This window comes from Mobula hypostoma, chromosome 7 (assembly GCF_963921235.1).
Source record: "Mobula hypostoma chromosome 7, sMobHyp1.1, whole genome shotgun sequence".
NCBI lineage: Eukaryota > Metazoa > Chordata > Chondrichthyes > Myliobatiformes > Myliobatidae > Mobula > Mobula hypostoma.
Genome location: NC_086103.1, coordinates 163,558,818 through 163,573,457, shown reverse-complemented (window position 1 = coordinate 163,573,457; position 14,640 = coordinate 163,558,818). Strand labels below are relative to the sequence as shown.

At 45.8% G+C, this 14,640-nt stretch overlaps 1 protein-coding gene across 3 annotated transcripts in view; it reads right to left on the bottom strand.

Moving 5' to 3' along the window:
- The window catches only part of LOC134349726 (nucleoside hydrolase-like), a 47,432-nt gene extending 39,344 nt beyond the window's left edge, over positions 1-8,088 (bottom strand). The window contains exon 1 of one of the 3 annotated variants that reach the window (XM_063054488.1): positions 7,951-8,088. The gene's annotated coding sequence lies outside the window, so the exon portion shown is untranslated. Of the gene's footprint in view, positions 1-4,897; positions 4,967-6,743; positions 7,668-7,950 lie in introns of those variants that run through there. The other 2 variants (XM_063054489.1, XM_063054490.1) reach the window with 2 other exon arrangements.
- Between the last annotated feature and the right edge of the window lie 6,552 nt (positions 8,089-14,640).

Sequence of the window (14,640 nt, the reverse complement as noted above, 5' to 3'; positions counted from 1 at the left end):
AAAGGACAACTTGACAAGCCCCAACAGAAAGCCAGCCAAATAAGCTCATTTATCAGCATGACCAGCTGGAGATTAAAGATGGTCTCTTCTATATTTCTGCTTGTCATGCCGACAAGTCATGTTATTCAACAGACCATTTCAGAAAATAAAAGTAAACTGAAAATTTGGAGCAACGAATTCCACTGAGTCACAATTCCTCCTCATCTCTATTCTAAAGGGGTGTCCTTCTATTCCGATGGGGCTGTGCCCTCTGGTCCTAGACTTCCACGCTATCCACCGGCACTCTATCTAGGCCTTTCTGTATTCTTTAGGTTTCAATGTGATACCACTCATTGTATAGCATAATTATTACTTGTCATATCAGTCCCAACCTGATTTCAAGCCAGAAGAAAGCATTAACTCCTTCATTACCAATGGCACTGCAAATCCATAGAAAGCATCTCCATTTCTGGCCAGATTCTGAATGGAAAGTCATTAATGGTGAAGATCTAGGAAACTGATCTAAAACAGAGAAAGGACTTCCTCCATTACTCCACCCGCCTGTCCACTGCAGGAAAGAAATACACATATACACTCAGTGGGCAATTTATTAGGTATAACAGTATACCTACTAATACCAAAATGGCCACAGAAATGGAATCCAGTGTGGTTTTCTGTGGCTGTAGCCCACTCACTTCAAAGTTCCACATGTTGTGCATTCAGAGATGCTCTTCTGCACACCACTGTAGTAATGTAAACACGAGGAATTTTGCAGATGCTGGAAATTCAAGCCACACACATCAAAGTTGCTGGTGAACACAGCAGGCCAGGCAGCATCTCTAGGAAGAGGTGCAGTCAACGTTTTGGGCCGAGACTCTTCGTCAGGACTAACTGAAGGAAGAGTTAGTAAGAGATTTGAAAGTGGGAGGGGGAGGGGGAGATCCAAAATGATAGGAGAAGACAGGAGGGGGAGGGATGGAACCAAGAGCTGGACAGGTGATTGGCGAAAGGGATATCAGAGGATCATGGGACAGGAGGCCCAGGGAGAAGGAAAAGGGGGAGGGGGGGAAAACCAGAGGATGGGCAAGGGGTATAGTCAGAAGGACAGAGGGAGAAAAAGGAGAGAGAGAGAAAGAATGTGTGTATATAAATAAATAACGGATGGGGTACGAGGGGGAGGTGGGGCATTAGCAGAAGTTGGCCGTGGATAGACATATCAGAATGGGAATGGGATGTGGAATTAAAATGTGTGGCCACTGGGCGATCCTGCTTTCTCCGGCGGACAGAGCATAGGTGTTTAGCAAAGCGATCTGCCGCCACACTCAGGTTGGAGGAACAACACCTTATATTCCGTCTGGGTAGCCTCCAACCTGATGGCATGAACATTGACCTCTAACTTCTGCTAATGCCCCACCTCCCCCCTCGTACCCCATCCGTTATTTATTTATATACATACGTTCTTTCTCTCTCACTCTCCTTTTTCTCCCTCTGTCCCTCTGACTATACCCCTTGCCCATCCTCTGGGTTTTTTCCCCCCTCCCCCTTTTCTTTCTCCCTGGGCCTCCTGTCCCATGATCCTCTCATATCCCTTTTGCCAATCACCTGTCCAGCTCTTGGCTCCATCCCTGCCCCTCCTGTCTTCTCCTATCATTTTGGATCTCCCCCTCCCCCTCTCAAATCTCTTACTAGCTTTTCCTTCAGTTAGTCCTGATGAAGGGTCTCAGCCCGAAACGTCGACCGTACCTCTTCCTAGAGATGCTGCCTGGCCTGCTGCGTTCACCAGCAACTTTGATGTGTGTCACTGTAGTAATGTGTGGTTATAAGTCGGTTTGTCATGTGTTTTCGTGATATCATTCTGGAAAAACATTGTATCATTTCTTAATGTATGCATTACTAAATGACAATAAAAGGGGACTGCATGTCCTCATAATCATAATAATAATAAGTTACTGTCACCTTCATGTCAGGTTGAAGCAGTCTGGCCATTCCCCTCTGACCTGTCTCACTAACAAGGCATTCTCACCCACAGAACTGCTGCTCACTAGTTTTTTTTTTATTTTTCCGCACCATTCTCTGTAAACTCTAGACACTGTTATGCGTGAAAACTTCAGGAGATCAGTAGTTTATGAGATACTCAAACCACCCCATCTGGCACCAACAATCATTCCATGGTCAGTCACTTAAGATAGCATTTTTCCCCCATGCTGATGTTTGGTCTGAACAATAAATGAACCTCTTGACCATGCCTGCATGCTTTTAAGTTGCTGCCATATGATTGGCTGATTAGATACTTGCAGTAACGAGCTGTAGAGGAGCATCTATTAACGTAGCCATCGAGGGTATATTGAGCATACCCCTCCAAACGCAGTCACGTTTGAATTCCTAGTACAGCCCCTCCTGTGACCATGTACAGTAGCCAGGTTCTAGGGTGGAGAAAGAGACACTGTGAGTGACTCAGCTGCACAAGAGGGCAGGGAAAAAAGAGGGTCAGAGCTATCACGGTAGGGGATTGCTTGGGAAGGGAAATAAACCAGAGGTTCCTTTCCAGACCTGATGAGGGATCTCGACCCGAAATGCTGACTACATTTTCCTTCAGTGTATGCTGCCTGACCTGCTGGGTTCCTCCAGCATTTTATATGTTGTTCATGAGGTCCTACAAGCTGAACTTAGGAAGCTAGGAGATAAAATGAAAACATGGAACTTAAAGGTAGTAATCTCTCCACTGTTCTCTCTAAGCAGCGTGGGTGTGCAGCCACACAGTAACTGAAATGCTCCCATGCACATAGCCTTTGTTGCCATGCAGCTGGAATTTTCTTTTATATAATATTAATATAATTTTGAAATCTGTTAATATAATTGTGAAATGCCCTGTATTTAATTATGTGTTAATGAATATAATCCATAAATATTCTAAATAATAAATGTACCACAACCTTTACTTTGAAACATTTTAGAGCTTCAACAGATTTACGTTGTAACTTGAAAACTGACAACATTGTTACAAATTTTAAAAATAAACACTGAATGGAAATTGGTACCAACCTTATAGTTCCCACACCTCGCACTTCCCGTTTCTACCTCCTACCCAAGATCCACAAACCTGCCTGTCTTGGCAGACCTATTGTCTCAGCTTGCTACTGCCCCACCGAACTCATTTCTGCATACCTCGACACGGTTTTATCACCCCTTGTTCAATCCCTTCCGGCATATGTTCGTGACACTTCTCACGCTCTTAAACTTTTCAATGATTTTAAGTTCCCTGGCCCCCACCGCTTTATTTTCACCATGGATGTCCAGAATCTATATACTTCTATCCCCCATCAGGAAGGTCTCAAAGCTCTACGCTTCTTTTTGGATTCCAGACCTAATCAGTTCCCCTCTACCACCACTCTGCTCCGTCTAGCGGAATTAGTCCTTACTCTTAATAATTTCTCCTTTGGCTCCTCCCACTTCCTCCAAACTAAAGGTGTAGCTATGGGCACCCGTATGGGCCCTAGCTATACCTGCCTTTTTGTTGGCTTTGTGGAACAATCTATGTTCCGTGCCTATTCTGGTATCTGTCCCCCACTTTTCCTTCACTACATCGACGACTGCATTGGCGCTGCTTCCTGCATGCATGCAGAGCTCGTTGACTTTATTAACTTTGCCTCCAACTTTCACCCTGCCCTCAAGTTTACCTGGTCCATTTCCGACATCTCCCTCCCCTTTCTAGATCTTTCTGTCTCTGTCTCTGGAGACAGCTTATCCACTGATGTCTACTATAAGCCTACTGACTCTCACAGCTATTCCTCTTCTCACTCTGTCTCTTGCAAAAACGCTATCCCCTTCTCACAATTCCTTCGTCTCCGCCGCATCTGCTCTCAGGATGAGGCTTTTCATTCTAGGATGAGGGAGATGTCTTCCTTTTTTAAAGAAAGGGGCTTCCCTTCCTCCACTATCAACTCTGCTCTTAAACGCATCTCCCCCATTTCACGTACATCTGCTCTCACTCCATCCTCCCACCACCCCACTAGGAATAGGGTTCCCCTGGTCCTCACCTACCACCCCACCAGCCTCCGGGTCCAACATATTATTCTCCGTAACTTCCGCCACCTCCAACGGAATCCCACCACTAAGCACATCTTTCCCTCCCCCCCCTCTCTCTGCATTCCGCAGGGATCGCTCCCTACGCAATTCCCCTGTCCATTCGTCCCCCCCCATCCCTCCCCACTGATCTCCCTCCTGGCACTTATCCGTGTAAGCGGAACAAGTGCTACACATGCCCTTACACTTCCTCCCTTACCACCATTCAGGGCCCCAAACAGTCCTTCCAGGTGAGGAAACGCTTCACCTGTGGGTCGGCTGGGGTGATATACTGCGTCCGGTGCTCCCGATGTGGCCTTTTATATATTGGCAAGACCCGACGCAGACTGGGAGACCGCTTTGCTGAACACCTACGCTCTGTCCGCCAGAGAAAGCAGGATCTCCCAGTGGCCACACATTTTAATTCCACATCCCATTCTGACATGTCTATCCACGGCCTCCTCTACTGTAAAGATGAAGCCACACTCAGGTTGGAGGAACAACACCTTATATTCCATCTTGGTAGCCTCCAACCTGATGGCATAAACATCGACTTCTCTAACTTCTGCTAATGCCCCACCTCCCCCTCATACCCCATCTGTTACTTATTTTTATACACACATTCTTTCTCTCACTCTCCTTTTTCTCCCTCTGTCCCTCTGAATATACCCCTTGCCCATCCTCTGGGTCCCCCCCACCCCCCTTGTCTCTCTTCCCGGACCTCCTGTCCCATGATCCTCTCGTATCCCTTTTGCCTATCACCTGTCCAGCTCTTGGCTCCATCCCTCCCCCTCCTGTCTTCTCCTATCATTTTGGATCTCCCCCTCCCCCTCCAACTTTCAAATCCCTTACTCACTCTTCCTTCAGTTAGTCCTGACGAAGGGTCTCGGCCTGAAACGTCGACTGCACCTCTTCCTATAGATGCTGCCTGGCCTGCTGCGTTCACCAGCAACTTTTATGTGTATTGCTTGGAAATTGGTAGCTCACTGTTAATAAACTGCCGGTCTTCTGAATGCTGATGCTGTCTAAGTTTAAAAGTTTATGAAACGTGAAAGATTTTATTTGTTGTACTCTTTTTCATTATACCCTTCAATTAATAAATACAATCAAAACTACACGATTTTTAAAATTTCATTCTGAATATTCCTTGCACGTATATTATGAAATAGAAACAATTAAATTGCCATGCAGTTTTCAGGCCATGTAAAAATTTCTTGCTCAGAGAAATGGCTGGTCCATGCAGCCATAAAAGAGAACCAGAGGGAACATTGACCAACATGTGGCACAGATTGCAACCTTGAGATTCAAAGTAACAGAATCATTAGGATGAATATGTGGCTTGAGTAGAGAAGTGGAAAGGAGGATTTCAGATTCCTGAGGCATTAGAGTTGATTCTGTGGGAGATGGGTTTGCCAGTGCTGTTGGGGGTGGGGATTCAAACTAATATGGGGGGAGTTGGGAATCCATTGCAGAAAGACAAAGAGAAATAAGGCCAAGACCACAGCAAACACTGGAACAGAGAAAAGGGTGGAGTACAGACAAGTCCAATGTAAAAGAGACAAGGATTACTAGATTCCAAAGGACAACAGGTGTAAAGGCACTTTGACAGTTCATAGTATTTGAAACATGGTCAGTAAGTCTTTGGCAAAATTCAGTACAAAGAGGTATGATTTAGTTGCTATTACAGAAACATAGTTGCAGGATATAGTTGAGTGGGAATTAAACATCCCAGAGCAATACAGAAGGATAAGTAGGAAAGACTGGGAGCAGCACACATAAATAAGGATGAGATCAGGACAATGGTGAGAGATGATACAACATCTAAAGAGCAAAATGTTAAATCCGTTGGGGCAGAGACAGGTAGGTATCAGGCAGGTATCTCGTCAGCCTTGGACGGCAGTCCGCCTAGGGGAAGGAAAACTCTGATTTTAAACCTCCGCTGCCTTGCGGCCATACCCACCCACGGGAAAGGCTTCGGGAGTAAACCCCGAGGAAGAAATCCGGAACCGGGGTCCCTAAGGCAGTTTGATGTTGTTTACGACTTCACTCTGGCAACCACTGCGACAACACTGGCGCCAAGCTGCATCGGCACTTCGTCAGAAGCGGCCTTATGTTTTGGTAGCTCCAGGATCCGCTTGGAAAATGCGCGCCTTTGGGGTGCGGCCCTGTGGACGACCCGATAGTGAATCTGTGGCACACTCTGTTCAGGGAAACAATAGGAGGCACCTCAGCAGAAATATTTCAGGCACAATTAGATAGATTTTTGCATTGTAGAGGAATTAAGGGTAATGTGAAAGGCAGGTAGGTAGAGATGAGTCCGCAGGCAGATCAGTCATGATCATAATGAAGGTGGAGTTAAACTAATCCTGCTCTTACCCCTTATGATCTTCAGAGAAGTTTGTTTTCGTAATAGCAATTTGTACAATTGGGGATTCAAAAACATTATGTAGCCAATTATCTGTTCAAACGTGGGAAAAACTGTTATCAATGTAAACAGAAAGCTCCCCCAAAGCAATAAGAATTACTAGATTTATTTCAGCGATATTGATTGAAAGACAGTTGTTGTCAGAGCATCCCCTTCTTCAAAACTGGTTCAGTTTAAGTGTTTCGCATTAACGTCCCCTCTGCACCGAATCTAAGCTTCGGAATGGAACCTGAGCCTACAGCTTAGATAATGAAACTGAGAAGCTACTAATACCTACATGAATCCGGGTTAAGTGGAGGCGCAGTAAAACGACTGGCAAGGCTGCCGGAAGGTTATCATGCGACCAGACCGGAAACTGATTTGCGTTCGTGAGGAATTAGATGTTACAGTTGCAAGCAAGAGAAAATATGGAGTGGAGACACTGGAAATCCAAGCAACACACACAAAAATGGAGGAACTAAGCAGGCCAGGAAACATCTATAGCTAAGGGTAAGGTCGAGACTCTTCGGTAGGAAGTAAGGAAAGGAAAGGAATGTCACAGGCGGAGTTTCTCCGGTTAGCGACGATTTCTCTCCACGCCTCTCTGACTTACTCACTGCGGTAGTTTCTGCCGAGATTCATTTCCAAAGAGATCACCAGCTCGTAACCCAGCGCGCAGGGGAGCCGGCTGGCTGGATTCGAACCCGCGACCTTTCGTCCCACTGATGCCACTGGACACTGGTCCTTTCGGCAGGACTGGAGTTTTTAAAAAAGCTGAGGATATACCTCAAGAATGGTTGAAAAGAGACAAATATTTAATGAATGTACTGCTGGTGGCTGGTAAAAAGACCCTTACCAGGAAATGGTTATCACAGGAGTGCCCAACTTTAAATGTATGGATGGAAATTACAATGGACATTTACGAAATGGAGAAGATAACAGCATCTGTTAATCATAAGTTGGAACAATTTTATTCATACTGGAAAAATGGTTTAACTACATAACTCCTCATAGGCCTGATTTTATTCTCACAAGTCAATGAATATGTTGTAAAAAAAATCACTCCCTACCCTGTACATAGTTTTCTTCTTTCGATTGTTCTTTCTTTCCTCTCCTTTCTATAAGGGTATACCTCAGATAAATATTATGTGGAGATTTGTGACAAATATGAATATATGATATATATGTACAGTGTCTGAAATACATCTTGTGGAAATGTTTGATGATGAAATTCAATAAAAAATAAATTGCAAAAAAAAGCTGAGGAGTAGATTTAAAAGGTAGACGGAGGGGAGAGAGAAACACGAGGTGATAGGTGAAACCTGGAAGGGGCGGGGTGAAGTAAAGAGCTGGGAAGTAGATTGGTGAAGGAGATACAGGGCTGGAGAAGGGGTAGTTAATAGAAGACGACAGTGATTTTTTTTTTTAAAAAGAGTTTTGATTTCATTTTGCAAGACCCAGTACAATGTGAACAACGTTTAAGACTAACATCCACTACAAGTTACCTGCGATGGTAAAGACCAAAGTTATCAGGTCTCCGCTGGAAAATGTCCCTCAACTTTTCCAGCTCTTGGCTTCAGCCCAAACAACTTTTTCTCGCTCTCGATGAGCAGCCGCTGCCAGCTCCGACTGCTTTGGAAGCGGAGACTTTATCCAGTGGAACAGCTGGGTCCACTGTAATAACTATAATTCATTCGCAGGCCAATGGTAACCGTAAAAGTCACAGATTGTGCGCTCGATAGGGAACCGTAATAAGCACTCAACTACAGTAAACTTCGTACAATCCAGCTGCCACGCAACTTTACGGTAGTGCGAGCCTAGCAGATTTCTTACCGCTTCGTGCTCTTTTTTTTTACAGGAGTATAATGTCTTGAGCCACTCAATATGCACTCTCAGCGTTTCAGGAACAGCTTTTTTTCCCAACGCGATCAGATTTCTGAATGGCTAACGAATCCATGATTGCTCCTTCTGTACTTTCCTCTCTTTCTGCATTACTTATTTAATTTAATTTTCTTTTTCATATGCACTTCTTACAGTAATTTATATATAATCGTGAAGTTAACAAATTTCATGACATACACCGCTGATATAAACATAGGCGGCCTTAAGCATCTGGGGGCCCGTTTCAAGGGTTAATGTGGGGCCCTACCCCCGCTTCCCAAAAAAAGAAAGAAAAAAAGCGAATATTCGAACAACAGGAATTCTGCAGATGCTGGAAATTCAAGCATCACACATCAAAGTTGCTGGTGAACGCAGCAGGCCAGGCAGCATCTCTAGAAAGAGGTTCAGTTGACGTTTCAGGCCGAGACCCTTCGTCAGGACTAACTGAAGGAAGAGTGAGTAAGGGATTTGAAAGTTGGAGGGGGAGGGGGAGATCCAAAATGATAGGAGAAGACAGGAGGGGGAGGGATGGAGCCGAGAGCTGGACAGGTGATAGGCAAAAGGGATACGAGAGGATCATGGGACAGGAGGACCGGGAAGAAAGACAAGGTGGGGGGGGGAACCCAGAGGATGGGCAAGGGGTATAGTCAGAGGGACAGAGGGAGGAAAAGGAGAGAGAGAGAGAGAAAGAATGTGTGTACAAAAATAAATAACAGATGGGGTACGAGGGGGAGGTGGGGCATTAGCGGAAGTTAAAGAAGTCGATGTTAGAGAAGTCGACATGTCTATTCACGGCCTCCTCTACTGTAAAGATGAAGCCACACTCAGGTTGGAGGAACAACACCTTATATTCCGTCTGGGTAGCCTCCAACCTGATGGCATGAACATCGACTTCTCTAACTTCCGCTAATGCCCCACCTCCCCCTCGTACCCCGTCCGTTATTTATTTTTATACACACATTCTTTCTCTCTCTCTCCTTTTTCTCCCTCTGTCCCTCTGACTATACCCCTTGCCCATCCTCTGGGTCTCCCCCCCCCCACCTTGTCTTTCTCCCCGGACCTCCTGTCCCATGATCCTCTCGTATCCCTTTTGCCTATCACCTGTCCAGCTCTTGGCTCCATCTCTTCCCCTCCTGTCTTCTCCTATCGTTTCGGACCTCCTCCTCCCACTTTCAAATCTCTTACTAGCTCTTCTTTCAGTGAGTCCTGACGAAGGGTCTCGGCCTGAAACGTCGACTGCACCTCTTCCTAGAGATGCTGCCTGGCCTGCTGCGTTCGCCAGCAACTTTGATGTGTGAAGCGAATATTCAAGTTGGTTTGCATTAATAATCGTATAATTTCGGACTTAAACGTTGATGCGTTATATGCACTTTCAGCATAATGGACAGACAGCGCAACATAATCCAAACAATTCTCTTAATTAAAAACTGAAACAATGACATTTTTTGCTTTGGAGTGAGAAGCCTCGCCCTTCTCAGCAACTACTCTGCATTGAATGGCACTATGTGTTAGGTATCAGCTGACATAAGAACAGCTTAAACAATTTCCGTCTAATTAAATTAATAACAAAAGCAATGTCATATTTAATGAAAATTCGCACTTTATTTATTTAATGAACGGTGTCTGAAAGTTAACTACTGGAAGTTTACAACAAACTGTGTCTCGCGCTCTTTCAGCACCACGGACAGCTGTAACCATATAACCATATAACCATATAACAATTACAGCGCAGAAACAGGCCATCTCGGCCCTTCTAGTCCGTGCCGACCTCTTACTCTCACCTAGTCCCACCGACCCGCACTCAGCCCATAACCATCCATTCCTTTCCTGTCCATATATCTATCCAATTTAACTTTAAATGACAACATAGAACCTGCCTCAACCACTTCTGCTGGAAGCTCGTTCCACACAGCTACCACTCTCTGAGTAAAGAAGTTCCCCCTCATGTTACCCCTAAACTTTTGCCCTTTAACTCTCAACTCATGTCCTCTTGTTTGAATCTTCCCCACTCTCAGTGGAAAAAGCCTATCCATGTCAACTCTGTCTATCCCCCTCATAATTTTAAACACCTCTATGAAGTCCCCCCTCAACCTTCTACGCTCCAAAGAATAAAGACCTAGCTTGTTCAATCTTTCTCTGTAACTTAGGAGATGAAACCCAGGCAACATTTTAGTAAACCTCCTCTGTACTCTTTCAATTTTATTGACATCCTTCCTATAATTCGGTGACCAGAACTGTACACAAAAAGGCCTGGAGAGCGAACAGGAGGAGAGTGAGAGAAAGAGAGGGGACGCAAGCGGGAGAGAGAAATTGCGATTTGTGGAAACGCCGCCTAATCGCCTATACACATTTTGAGGGAAATACGTGGTTTATTTTAATTATAAACTTTTTTTCTCCTAAAAATGTGTTAAAAGACTTACCACGAGAACTTCAGCAGCCTCCTGTGCTTAAGTGCTGAGAACGCGCTCATCTTTGTCCGGCGATCTTGTTATTTCATGCTGAATTGATATCTGAGCAAAAGCTGACAGAAATGTAAGAGCATGGTTGTCCTCAGATGAGCTTTAGCCTCGAAAAACTTCTCTCTCCACTCACTACAGTCACAGGCACTGTCAGGATGAGTCTTAGAGCGATGGTGAGGTTTGGATACAGTTCAACCGGATAGTTGCTGTAAATGTAGCTCAGAATCTGCAGGCCAGTGGTTTCTTTTGCAAGCACGGCACTGACTGCAGCCGACACCTCGCGCAAAAGGGCCTCAGCATCCACATCACCAAGTGTCCTCTCCATGTTTACGCAGCTGTCTTTCAGTGTGCGACTTTGGGTGGCTTTTTTCATTTCCTCTCTTCCATAAATGAAGCCAAGCAGACTGTAAAATGACTCCATCAGCTTGAAGCGTTCACTAATGCCTGTGATGGCAGAGTCCACTAGTGGAAGGAAAACTTCTCTCTTGTACCGTTCCTCGGGTGCCACTGTCAGGGAAGGATCTGCACTTTGGGACTCGCACTGGAACTGGCGTTTTGGTTTTCTGATTCGTGCAGTAGGAAAGACCATTGGCATCCCTATCTCTTCAGCTATGTCTCTGGCATCTGTTTGGGCGGATGAAAGGCCGTTCTCTCTGTATTCCTTGAGAAATTTCAGAACATATTCCACCTCGCGCTGTAGCACATCGATTCCCACTTGTGGGCTCTGGAACAGCTTGCTGACACGATTCACCTCATGTAAAACGTTGTACCAGATGATAACAGTCAGCAGGAATTTCCATGACATGATCTCCTGTTCTAGGCCTCTGGCTGCAGATGTGGTTTCACTGTCACCTTTCTGTGGGGCATGTTCAATCAGTGACAGGAGCGCATTGCCAACATCGGGAAGCTGGTCGCGCAGGACTTTCACACTTTCCACGCTGCACTCCCATTGCGTGTTGGATATGGCCTTGAGGGTCATCTGTGGCACGTTCTCCTTGAAAAGCTCCCATCTCTGTGTCGATGAACTGAACAGTGTGTATAGACATTGCAGCACCCCAAAGAAGCTCACAGACTCCACTGTTGATTTCGCAGCATCGACAATGACTAGGTTTAGGCTGTGGCTGGCGCATGGCATGAACAGTGCTTTTTTTGTTAATATCTAGCACCCTCTTCTGCAGCCCGATATTTTCCCCCTGCATATTGCTCCCGTTATCATATGCCTGCCCCCTGCATTTTGAGATATCTAATCATAACTTCTCCATATGCGTTAAGAAAACATCGGTTAGGCCTGCACCTGTTGTGTCAGAAAACCGACAAAATGTTGTGTAGGAAACCGACAAAATGCTCACTAACAGTAGCTCCGACATTTACATGGCATGTGACAATGCGCAGCGTCACAGAGAGCTGCTCTGTGTGTGCAGCGTCAGTGGTGCAGTCCATTATCACCGAGTAGTAATGTAATTGTTTTACTCTCTCTGTTATCACTTCCAGTGTCTTGTCTCCAATAAGGGTGATTAACCCATTTTGTGTGGTTTTCCCCACGTAGTGGTCAGCAATCTCTTTTTTCTCTGCTCGTCTGACATGTTCGCTCATCACTGGGTCGAAAACAGCAAGCAGCTCCACCAGACCTAGAAAGTTCCCAATACTTGGTTCATGTGGGTTGCAATTGTGGCCACGGAAAGCAAGGTTTCGTTCTGCAAGGTGACAGACTATGGCAATGAACCTCTTCATGACATCATTCCAGTGTTTTTTTTTCCAGCATTTTCATTTCTTGGTACGTGCTGTCAATGGCACTGTGCGTTCTTAAGCGCGTTTCCAGCCCACGCCAACTATCCATGTTGGCACGATGCGCATTTGACTTCTCAGGATCCTGGAGCGTGAGAGTGAGTCGCTCCCACACTCTGAAACCTCCGCAAGTGAGGCTGTGATTTCGCTTGCCAAATAGGGTACAACTGAAGCAGAAGATTGAATCAGATGATTCTGAGGACAGTAACCATGACCTGCGAATGGTTTCTCCATTTTTCATCTTCATAAGATATCTGTCCTTGGTAAAAACGACGGCGTGATTGGCTCTGTGGAAAGTTAATGTCCTCTAACTGAACGGGACCTGTCCTAACAATGTCGATCCGTTGGTCACTGGTAATATGCGTTGGCCAACATGCTGGATCGGTCTCTGTGAGTGTTAGTGGGGCTTTCTCCCTGTCTGGTGTGCTGGTGGCGGCATCTCCCTCACCTGTCTCGGTTGTAGGACTGTCATCATGCTGTGGTGCTTGTTCATCAAACAAAGTTTAGTCATCATTATCACCACCTGTTTGAGTAGAATTGTTCTTCTCATTTTCATTGCTCTGATTATCAACATCTCCTGTACCGCTGACACTGTCACTTGGCACTGCAGCCCCGCGCTGTGACGATGGTGCAGCAGCAACTGCAGTCGGCGGGCCTTTTACAGACGCTGGACCAAAGAAAGATGTAACTTTTGGGAGAGACATTTTGTTTTTGTTGTCTAATATTTTCCGTTTTTCAGCACCACTAGGATAGGAGCGTTTCATTTTCCTCTCATTGAAAAGTAGCCTTCTTTGCTAGGAGCAATGTTTACAAATGAAGTAAATATTTTAAAGTATTTTCTCAGATGTCAGTCAGCGAGCACCCACTGGTGGTTCGGCTGGCAATAGCAGGAGAATATTGTGGCACCTGGGAGCTGTGCATTAAATTTTTGCATGTCAGTCGGGGGGTCGCTGGGAGGGCGGGGCCCGTTTCAGTTGAAACAGGTGAAACATAGCTAAGGCCGCCTATGGATATAAACATGATTCTCATTTTGATTCTTGTTACTGCTATGTATTGCAATGTTCCGCTGCTGCAAACCAACAAATCTGGAGACACTGGAAATCCAAGCAACACACACAAAAATGCTGGAGGAACTCAGCAGGCCAAGATATTATGTTGAACTATTGAACATTGATTGGGTAAATCAAGTTGGTCGAGGCTGTTTTCATTCATTTCATTTATCTGTGAGTCCCCAACAGGCAGAGGCGAGGGTAAGTTGCGGTAAGTTTTGTTCTGTTTGTTCAGAGTTGAGAGAATGCCATGCAGGATGTTGGAATGCTCCTCTTGGAGGATGTGGGAGGTCAGGGAGAGCTCCGGTGTCCCTGACAATGACACCTGCAAGAAGTGCATCCAGCTGCAGCTCCTAACAAACAGCGTTAGGGAACTAGAGCAGGAGCTGGATGACCTCCGGATCATTCGAGAGGATGAGGTGTTTATAGATAGTAGCTTCAGGGAGGTAGTTACGCCAAAGGAGCAGCACACAGGTAATTGCATTACCGTCAGGTGAGGGAAGGGGAAAGGGCAGGCAGAGCAGGGTTCCCTTCAAAAACAAGTATACCAATTTGACTACTGTTGGGGGGGATGACTTACCTGGGACTGTCATGGTCTGGTCCGTGAAGTCTGTATTCCGGTTCATGGTCCAGTCCATCGACCCTTTTTCCGGGTTTTCCTGTCTACCCTGTTTCTGTTCTTGTTGAGCTCTAATTGAGTCAGCTGATGGTCGTTGGGGCTGGCTGCATAAATACCTTCAGAGACCAGGGCATGACTGCTGGATTGTTCTTGTCCCTACTCCTTGTATCCCTTCCTCTTATTCCCTCACCCGAAGCCCTGCCTTGTCTTGCCGGTAACTCTCACCTCACCTGAAGTTCTCGTCTTGCCTTGCATTGCCTGAAGCCTTGCCTTATCTTGCTGGTACTCTCGCCTCATCTCGCCTGCAGTCTTGTCCTGGAGCCACCCTGTACCTAGCTCCCTTCCTGTCCCTTGCCTCCGTCGGGTAAGCCAGGCTGTCTTGCTGTTACCTGTGGTTGGTTC